We start from the raw sequence: 11029 nt of genomic DNA on the forward strand, positions 1-11029 counted from the left end.
CTTCTAAGTCAGAGTTTACACCATATCCGAAGAAGAAAAGAACACTCAATTTAAACTCTCGACATCATCAGATTTGAAGTAAAAGTGAACTAATGCATTGTTTAATTTGACAGTGGAACGTACAATGCCGTTTTTGTCTGGTCAATTTAACAAGAATGCTACTTAGAGCTTTGCCTGAGTGCCTGGAATGGATGCCCTGTGTGGCTGTGTCACCTTTCATTGAGGTGGAAATTTTAAATTTACAAAGCCCTCTCACAAACGCTGTGTCTCTTCAGCTTCATAACAACTGTGTGAGGTCTTATCCTCCCATTTTTCAGGTAGGAGAATTGAGGTCCAACCAAGCTTGGTCAGAGGCAGGGACCTGCAAATTTGAATTCAGTCCTTCTAAAGGGAACACACTTGACTCTGCCTCCAAACTCCACTGCATCTTTTCTTCACATTCTATATACAGGGATCTCTGAACACTGTATGTTCTTAAGATAGTTATCTCCAATTTTCTTAAACTCTTAAAGCACACACCTTAGAAAGCATATGAAATAAAGTACTGTGGGTTAATTGGCAGAGTCAGTATAATGCTATGGTCTGAGATAAGCATGAAATATAAAGATAATGATTACTGATCTGCATTAGGAGAGAACCTTGGGCTTAGACAAAGTTGTTGTTGTTTTTTTTTTTTTTTTGACAGTTAAGATTTTTGCGATTTTGCTGTATAGACAGATGTGTTGCTTGTTATCTGCTGATGAACTGAGGTAGCTGAGAAAGGAAAAATGAATCAAGACGATGGGTATGCTTTGGAAGGCTTAATATCAGGGTGTGTACCACTGTGACATCAGCTTCAGCCCACACTGAAAATGTTCAGTCTCTAACTCAGTTCAATCTTGTTTAGACTGAGTCTCAGACCAACCACAGACATCACCAAAGTCTTCTTGAATAATTGCATCATTCACCGATTAGCTACCCTGATGAATAAATATCGCGACAGAGCCTCAGGCCATCAGCACTGAAGCAATATCCACCATAAGTAGATTCGTCACAAGTATCTCTTAATAGACACATTCCGGCATGCTATTGGCATAATGCTTATTTTATGAATTTCATCTTTGGTAAAAAATGCACTTTCCTCAAACTGAATACAGTTTGTATTTCAGGCTTACAGCTTTCCCCTTGTCTCCCTTCACAGTGAAATAATGGGATTTGAATCCTGACTACTTTCATGTTAATGGAATGAGAGCCATGTCATAACTGCACAGACTTGTGGCTAAAGAGTGTTGTCTAGGAATGGCAGGTTTATAACGAGGGACTTTTCTTAGGGACCCATGCACGTACATGAAAATGAACAACTGTAGGAAAAAGTTGCATATGACTATAGACTTGCTAATGTCTGGACACATTTCACCATTAAGCTATTTCTCACATACAAATGATGAAAGCTGATTTTGTCCACATGAATCTTCTGTGGTGATTTTCATCATTGCTAGCTGCTCTCTGTTTATTCTTCTTGCTCATGTGTGTTGCCCTGCCATTTCCATGTATGGTTGATTCTCTCGACTCTGCTTGTTTTCAGCTCTGTAGGTGAGCAAGCAAACTTCCGGTCCAGCTTCAGAGAGACTTTGAACCAGTTTTATTTTGCAGTAGGGCCGGGCACTGCTACAGCCCAAGTATCCCCTGTTGGCTTTCACTGCTTTCTAGGCAGGCCTCTCCCTCACCAGTCAAGCGGATTTTTCCCAGCTAGCTTTTGGGGGAGCTTCTAGAAGAGGGGCCCCGTAGCATGCTGATACCACTTCTGTCTCTCTGGGGTTCTCATCTCACTCAGCTGAAGCCTGACCTAAATCTAAGGGCTCAGGAACTCCAAACTCCTAGATTTCTCATGCATCACATCCAGATTTTGAAGAAGGGAAAATGACTTTATGTTGAGTACAAAGGGCAATCTGGAACCTACTTTGTCTACAGGAAGTAGACTTTTAAGACTGACATGAAGGCAGGTGACCTGAGGCAGCACAAGGCACCAAATGCATTGACAGGTGCATCACCTGGCATCCTTTAGAGACGCACTGCTGAGGGTCACTTTGCTTGGGCTTTCTTACTTTTCCTGGCAGTGCTGGTGGGAGGGAAATACTGTTTTCCCATTGAAGCAGTCCAGTATTCAATCAGGCTAGGCCTGGGAGAGCAAAGGTGAAAAGACCCCAATAGATCACTTAAAAAGAAAAACAACAACAACAACAAAAACCAATAAACTGAGACGTTTTCATCCGATTTTAAAGATCTCAAGAATAAAGCCTGACAAAATAAGCTTGGTTCATATTTAATTAAACGAGATTTTTTTCAGCAGTTCTAGTTTAATATTCTAGTATGAAACTTTCTTAAAAGCTCATTAAAGTAAGCTAATTCTGTAGTTTAAAGCATTTCATAAAATTAGCCATTATTTTGGATTAGCTAGACCAACTTTTTGTTATTTTGAGTTCAAATGTTCTATTAATAGAGGCAACATAGAATTGACTTGAATATAGAATTTGTTGGGCTTTCTGTTTCTCTTTTTGACTATTTCAGGAGAGCGCTTTTTTCTTTCTTCTTCCTTGTTCCATTATTTAGCTGTGTCTGTTAAATGTGTGACATCAGTCAAACTACTCAATCTAAGCCTCACTTGGCTCCTTTTAAGTTGGAGATACCAGTACTATCCACAAGATTGGTGTGATAATTTGTAAGGATTAAATACCAAAAACTTGTAAAGCATCAAGCACAATGCTGGTCAGAGTATAAGCACTCAAAAAATGTTTGTTAAAGTAAAATAAAACTTTCCTTTTAGCTCCTATCTAAATATTTTCAGATACTAAATTTCTGCCTTAACATTTGCCAAAAATGAGCCCTTAGCCCAGTAGGTTTTGGGGTCATGAATTATGCAGATTACACAGGATGAAAAGAATGTCGTGACTGTCTGTTGACAGCCTTTTTCAAGCAAGCCGCATACCATTGTTATGTCACTTCTGAATGATTTATGAATTGTGATTCTGTCCTTAGGATCCCGTTTTCTGTTTTTTTTTTTTCCATCAAATTGCCACAGGGGGGAGTATAGGTTCTTGAAAGAAGCAAATAATACAGTTTAAAAGATTTGATACCAATTATTTTTAAGAATGCCCATATCTAAAACATCTAAACATTATATTAATACCCTTGAGGAAATAGAAGTATTTATGATAAAATAATATGGAAGGCCACCGTTCAATCTTAGATTTAATAATTTTGTAATAGTTGTAACAACAGTGCCTGGAAAATGTCTCTCTGTAACATGGAGAGGTGAATGCGTGTGTGTGTGTGTGTGTGTGTGTGTATGGGCATTATTGGCACTATAGGAGAAGGAGGCATTTTAAGTTTCTAGTTTTTGCCATTAAAGTCATAAAATGAAAGAGGAACAGGGAGAGAAAGAAAGAGACTAAGTGTTAATATATATAAAATGAGGTTGAGAATGACTTGGATACAATAATGTGACACGGCTTTATAATATGGATGATACTGAACCCACTGGGTACATATGGGGAGATTTAACCTGATGAAATTCAATAGCTAGATAATTCTAGTTCTAGCTAGAACTGTGGGAGTGGAAAATAAAATGTCTCTTTCAATAATACAATTGCATTTAAGAGCTGCAAAAATTGTGACCTGATTTTATAATACTAATAGCCCAAAACATGGTTACTTCCTCTACCTCCATGGTTACTTTGGAGAAAAGTGCAACAGAAGTCCTAGAGAAGCTGAATAGAGAAACTTACAGGTTGGGCAGGTTGTTTATGGGACCAACATGACCCCTCCCTATTGGGAGATAATCGTCTTTGTAGATGGTTGGTCAGCCCTCCTATCTCTCTGCTTCTCCAGGAAAGTCCCTCTTTAGGACTTCCTGACATGCCACAGTTGAGAGCATATTTCTCACACTTGTCCTTCCTTTCCCTCTTGAGTTTGGTGCAGTGTTCTGAGGAAACCCTGTCCTAAAAATTCTTATTCTTATGGGATTTCTTCCTGTGTGTCCTTATAGTATGCTTACTGATTTGTGGACATGTTGGGGCTTTGTACTTGACTCATGTTCTTTCACTGAATATGCCACCATCATGGGTTATGTCAGTACTCACCAGAACAACCATCCAAACTTCTAAGTCCTTGTTGCCTGCTTCTTTTAAGCCGATTAGGACTTGCCCCAAACCCTGACATTACCTAGAACCACTCCATACCCTGGGGTCCTAAACCACCTATCCTCTCCTGCTCTCTCACTCACTTACCCTTTCTATTATTTGACCCGATTGAGACCTTGATCTCGTGCCCCCTTCTTTTCTTCTGAGCATGTGGCTTTGCTTCCTTACCTGTCCATGGCGTCATGTTTTATGTCAACTGTCTCTTGTTAGGACCTCCGGCATTCAGCCTCCCAACCTTTTATCAAGCCAGCCCCCCTGTTTTAGTTGTTCCTACACTGCCTGCATACATTTGGGGTCTCCAGTCTCAGCTGGACCCTCAGTTCTGCTGTGTTGTGCTTTTCGTTGTTCTGGTCAGCTCTTTATTATCCTTTACCTTATGTCCCTTCCAAACCTCATTCTTCCCTCAAGGGTCCTACCCTGCCCCTACCCCATCTCAGCAGAGCAGCCCTCTTTCCTACATGAAACCATCAGGCATGACCAGCTCAAATGCTCTTCCCAGGACTGATGGGTCCTCAGCCTCATATTCTTCCCATTAGTGTTGAGCTGCACTGTTCAATTCTGTAGCCAGAAGTCATATACAGCTGTTTCAGTTTAAATTAGCCAAAGTTTAAAATTCACTTCCTCAGTTGTTCTAGTCACATTTCAAGTGTTCGGTAGCCACATACGGCTAGTGACTACTGTCTTGGATGGTGGGGTGAACCTTGATGTCATTACAGCAAGTTCCGTGGGGCAGCAATGGTATAGACAGACCTCTGCTCATGCTGTTGGTACAACTTTGCTTGTCTCCTATGCAACCATGTTCTCTCTTCTGACTTTCTCTTGTCTTTCAATATCTTTTTTTCTAGTAGTTTCTTCTCAACCTATAAAGATGTTCACATTGCTTTCACATAAAAAAAGAATCCCCAAACAAACAAAACAACCTTCCCATATGCTGCTCTTCTTTTCTTTTTTTTAACTCTGAAGCTCCTAAAACATGTATACTCATACACACACACACACACACACACACACACACACACACACCCCTCTGTATTTACTATTGCCACATACTTAACGTTTGACTTACCATTCAACCCACTGCAATAAGGCTCCTGACTGTAGCACTACACATTAGCACCAAAGCACCTCTTGATCGCTAAATCCAGTGGATTCTTTTCAGTCCTTACTGGGTAGGTCTCTGTGGGTATTGCTGTTGAGTCCCTTCTCGTTCCATCTCTTTGACCATTTCCTTTGGCCTCCCTTGAGTCTTATTTCCCTCCGCCTTCCCCTTTGGTGTGGATGTCCCATAGTCTTTTGTCCCTGGTCCTTTTCTTACTTACATATTCTTTAACCACCACATTGATGATGGTTTCCTGCTCTCTGGCTCTCAACCAAAACGTGTTTCTGGGTCCATCTGTGCTGTGTACAGGACATTCACCTGACTGTCTTACACAGGTCTCAAAGTATGCATGTTCAAAGCCAAACTCATTCCCTCTACCCCCAAATCTGTTCCCTTTAATGTGTTCCCAGATTTAGTGATTGGAAGCACCATACCACTCTATATTAAAACCTGTGCATTGTCGGATGTTCTTTTTTTCTCTTTCACCTCCTGTATTTAATCAGTCACAAAGCTCTGTGGTCTCTACTTTCTCAGTATATCTTCCCAACATATCATGCCATCAGCATCTTTTGTCTGAATCACTGCATTAGCCTTTCTGTTAACTGGTCTTTTGACCCACATTATTTGCCCTCTTCAATTTATTCCCTCCACTGCTCCCTGAAGAATCTATCAATGCAACGTGCTTGCTCAACCTGCTTAGAATCTTCACATAGTTTCCATTGCCTCTAAGATAAGACCCTGTGTCTGGCTCCTATCTTGTCCATTTGTATGTCTCACTGCCCACCGACCCTGCTGTATTCTCTGGTTTTCATTTCCTATTTTGCCCCAGTTAGTTTCAGTAACTTGCAATTTTATCATGTATTTCATGCCTATATAACTTTGGTCATCTTGCTCATTCAGCACTTAGGGGAGTTGTAAGGTGTGTTTATACCAAATACAGTTTTGACTGCAGTGGGATTTCATTTTATATTTGATCCAGGACATATACACTCACACATATACATACACAGTGAACCAAGAATTTCACAGACGATAGTTATTGTTAATATATGTGATACTTTTGATATTTTACAATCGATTCCATTCCATTTTTTTAAATGCTGGTCTTGATCTCTAAGTTTACTTTTCTGTCTTATTGAACCCACTCATTGGACATTTGATATCTTTATCTATCTATCTAGATACACATATAGACACACACACAGATATATATATACATATGGTTTCTGGATATTGCACTTACAAAATGTCCTGGTGAATACAGACTTCATCAATGTGAAAGAGATGTAGTTTTACTTTTACATTTGTATTTTCTAATGCAATTACTTACAACATTTTCTAATTATGTCATAATATTGGGATACAGCAGTGCTTTTCAGTGTATTTTTTTTAGCATAGTGGAATGAATAGAGATGATATTTTTATGACATTTTAGAACAAAGGCTTTCTAAAATTTCTAACATTTTAGAATGATGAAAGTATAGGAATTGTTTTTTTTTTTTTTTTTTTTTTTTAAGATATCAAAGATCATAGCAGAGCTTACTGGCAAATTTCTATCTTTTTTTTTTTTTTTTTTTGAGTTTCTAGGTAATTTAAGGTTTTTCTTGGAAGTTGACTTCTGAGTATTTGTGAATAACTTCTCACATAGTATCAACTACAAACAAATCCACCACTGAATGAATTCCTTATGTAAAGTTTGGGAACTAGCTTGAACTTTAAAATATTCTACAAATATTCTATATTTAGCTAAAATTGCATGATTACTAAAGTTTTAGGAACTATGGTGATTTATATTATAGCATATTTATATCAGTTCATAGGTATTTTGTATTTATTGATTATATAAATGAAATTTCTGAAGCTCATGTATTCATACGTGGTAAGTTTATGTGTTTTAGAATACTAGGGAATACAGTGGTTATTTTATTCAAGGCATAGTTTATTAAGGTAAAAAATTCTCTAGAAAAATGAGTAGTAACACTATTAGGTATTTAGGAAAAGTTGCTGACTGACTGGCTGGCTGATGTCATTTAAAAAATTATACAGTTGTTAAGGTTGCCTAACCTAAGGCATAAGAAGATCTTAGTGGGAAACTATTCCAGAGCAATAAAGCTATTCAGATAACCCAGATTAAAGCAAATCAGTCATTTGTTGTTGTTTTCCCTTCCAAATAAATAATTTACAAATGTCTTGATTTTTGGAGCATTTGCTATATTTCTAACATTGTTTTAAACACAGTGGGATATTAAAAGATCCTAAGTTCCTGCTTACAGTGAGGTTACAGTCTATTTGCAGAAGCAGATCATATGTGGACTAAGAGTTAAACCAGGGATCTCACATTTGTGTGACATGGGAACCATAGGACATGGAGAACTCTGGAGGATTGGTGTGATATAATATTTCATGACCCTGAAATTAGAACTTTTATGGAACTTTGAAGCATAGATCATGATACAGCCACATGCTATGAGGCTCAGGAACTCTTGCTTGGGTGTCTGTGGGTCAGTGGTAAGGTAGTCAGTGGTCACAGATAGAAAGATAGATATAGCAGTCAGTGTTCCGGGAGTAAAGAGACATAAGTAACCGATATGGAGAAAGCTGGTATGACTTTTTCATGGACATAAACTGTGTTAAAAGGTAAGGAAAAGAGGAGCAGTAAGGGCATTCCAAACCTTGGGAATGGTTACAGTCTTGACTTTGTAAATGCTGTGGCATATATGGATGAGAATAAATGGGCTGTTTTGACCTGAGCCAACATGGGCATGAACTGGAAAGATTAAAGGGTGGGGGTGGGGTGTGCACTGTAAGAAGCAGAATCATAATTTCTTTCTTTTACACTAATGTTGAGTACATCACTTTTATTTTGAGTCCTCTAATCTTTTGGAACATACACAAAGTACTTTGCTTTATAATAGTTCATCAGAGCTTAGAGAGTGTTAAGAAGACATTTGCAGATTTATAGGGTAAAATTAAGAGTGTCAAAACTAAAAATTAATAATGCTGGAGTTGTCATGTTCTGCTTCTCCTCTTGCTTTAATAAATAGCATGTATTACTTTTTTTTTTTTTCTCCACAACCTGCAGAGTTCCAGGCATATGGACAAAACTTAAAGCACAATAGATATTTGTCAGATTAAGGCCTTTTTCTTGAGGGCAGAGTTTATATTTTTTCTTCTTTTTATGGTTCTTCATGACTCCTCATACAATGTGGGCATCCAATAGCTCTAATGGACTGAGAATGCTTATATCAATGAGGAACAGACATGGCTAAAGTGAATATTACTTGATCCAAGCTGTCTCACACATTCTTTCATCATCCATTCGCTCAGTAATGGGTGCACAACGTAATGGGAGGTCTGTCAGTCTAGCATGAGGTCTGTTAGTCTAATGAAGACTTTAGCAAGAGTTTTGTGTTTTTATGTCTTCGTGCAGGCTGGCCAACTCTTCTTCATTCTTCAGCTCTACCTGCTACATTCTCTCTTGGCATTCCAGACCTGGCTAGGGCTTATCCTTCACTAGCCTTTCTCTACCTGGATGGTGGTTTGCCTATATCCCTTACCAGACGGGGTTCCACAAGAGCAGAATTGAATCATTTCTCCCTTCGCCCATTGTACCACGCCCAGCACCTCATTTATAGATGTTACTTGATGGGAATTTGTTGAGTGAGTGTTTGTAGAACAAATATATTCTTTAATGATGGCATTGTCAGATATCTGGCTTTGAACTGGCAATTTGGCTCTTAAATATTGTGTTCAGGGACCTGACTAAAAAAAACAAATGCCAGAATGATAACACTTTGGAGACACAAGATGAGCTAACAAGAAAGAAAAAGTGAAAAGTCACACAAATGCGAAGTAAAATGTAAAATGAAACTTATATTGCCATTAATAAATTCACATTGAGTGGGCATATACATTTTTTTCTGGTGCGAGACTTTTCCTGTGCATTTAGTGCCTTGTTGAAGCTATCCAGGTGACCCTTTCAGTATACACCAAGTGTGAGAACACAGGGCAGTGACCTTAGACACTATTCACTCCAAATACTGGTTAACTGAAGAAATAAAACCGGATCTCGGAGTGCACAAAAGCAGGCGTATTTCAGTGGTATAGTCTCCTCTGGGCGGCAGGCTCCTCTCTCCACTCATCTTCCTACCAGACCGTCCTGTTTTTCCAGCAACCCCCTGTGTACAGTCCAGAAACAGCTGCGGGGTCTCAGTGGATGCTGGGTGGTCTCCCTCCTCATACGCAGTTTCCCTGGGACCATCCGTGTACTTGGGAGAAGAGAGTAGTGTCTCCACAATCTGCAGAGGGGACCCTCACGTGTAAGGCGAGGCGACCTTCATTGAGGACCCATGCTAGATTGATAATACAGCTTAGCTCAAATCCTCACACAACCTGCAAGTTTATAAAATTAACGTCCTTTTTGTAGATAAGGGGAGTGGCAGAGTGGGGGGTGAGATGGTGTACCATGTCTGTGCTGTGGAGCCAATGAGTGGCCAAACCAAGATTCCCACAGGCCTCTCTAACTCCCCAAATTCCATATGTTTCTCCAGACACCACATCACCTTTTATAAAGAGGATATAGTGACCTATCAATATTTGTTAGCTAAAATGGTATGTCACGAAGAACAAGGCATAATGCTTTCTGTAGAGTTTAAATACCTACCTACTGTTGGATAAATGACTACATGGATAAGCATGTGATTCTTAAAAAAAAAAAAAAAAAAATCCCTCACCTGTCAGAACACAGATTTAAGGTCATTACAGTAACTAGAATTTCATGAAAATATGAAGTAGAAAGGTAAAGTTCAGGGACTTTTTTATTTTTTATTTTTTAGTAAACTTTGCACCAGTAATAAAAAAAAACCTAACAATTTTCCTAGTAAAGTGTACTTGAAAGAAATTATGGAAGTTGGGTAATGTACACAGTATATTTTTAAACCAATATACCTGCCTACTATCTCATTATTTTTAGGTTGAGCTATTTTTTTTATTTAAAAAGCCTAATTAAAATATAATTTTTAATAAAGGAATAATGTTTGTTCAAATTTAAGTAAATAAAGAACTGTCCATTTAAATACCCAACTTAAATAACACTCAAAAGTTTATTTTTGACACTCACAGAAGAAAATAAATAATAATTGTTATCTTTAGGTTAGAAATGCAGGCTAATTCATTTTAAAATATTTTTTAAAAAACTTGGCAATGTTATTTGTTAACAAATACAGTGAAATCTACCATATCCTTATTTATTTGGTTGGGGGTTTTCAGTTCCCACCAGAACTTTTTGAGAATAAATAAAATTCATATATAAGGTTAATGTAATTGTTTACTTTATATCAAGACATATACCATTATATGGTTGGAACTACAGGCACCTCATATGTCTTGGATTGCGTGTTAGCAATTACATCATTCTGCCCTCAGAACCTATTTGGAAGAGAAGTGAAAACAAATGCAAAACCAGAGGAAGACTAATTACTTTTAGCATAAGCAGATTTTTGTTTCTCCAGATTTGACGAAGCGTACTATTTTCTCTAGAAACTCTTTAGGCCCAGCGTGTGCTTGTCTTAAATGTCTCTGTTATCTCTAGTAGAGTGCTTTGCATATTAGTAAGTATGAATTGACTTGAATTGAATTGAGCCTGATTGGATAGGGCTACTTACTCTTGGGTCAGCTTGCAGCCTAAAGGCATGGAGATGGAGTATTCTTTCTTACTAACTAATGTGTGAGACTAGTTCCTACTCTATAAAAC

Source organism: Panthera leo, chromosome B2, assembly GCF_018350215.1.
Source record: "Panthera leo isolate Ple1 chromosome B2, P.leo_Ple1_pat1.1, whole genome shotgun sequence".
NCBI lineage: Eukaryota > Metazoa > Chordata > Mammalia > Carnivora > Felidae > Panthera > Panthera leo.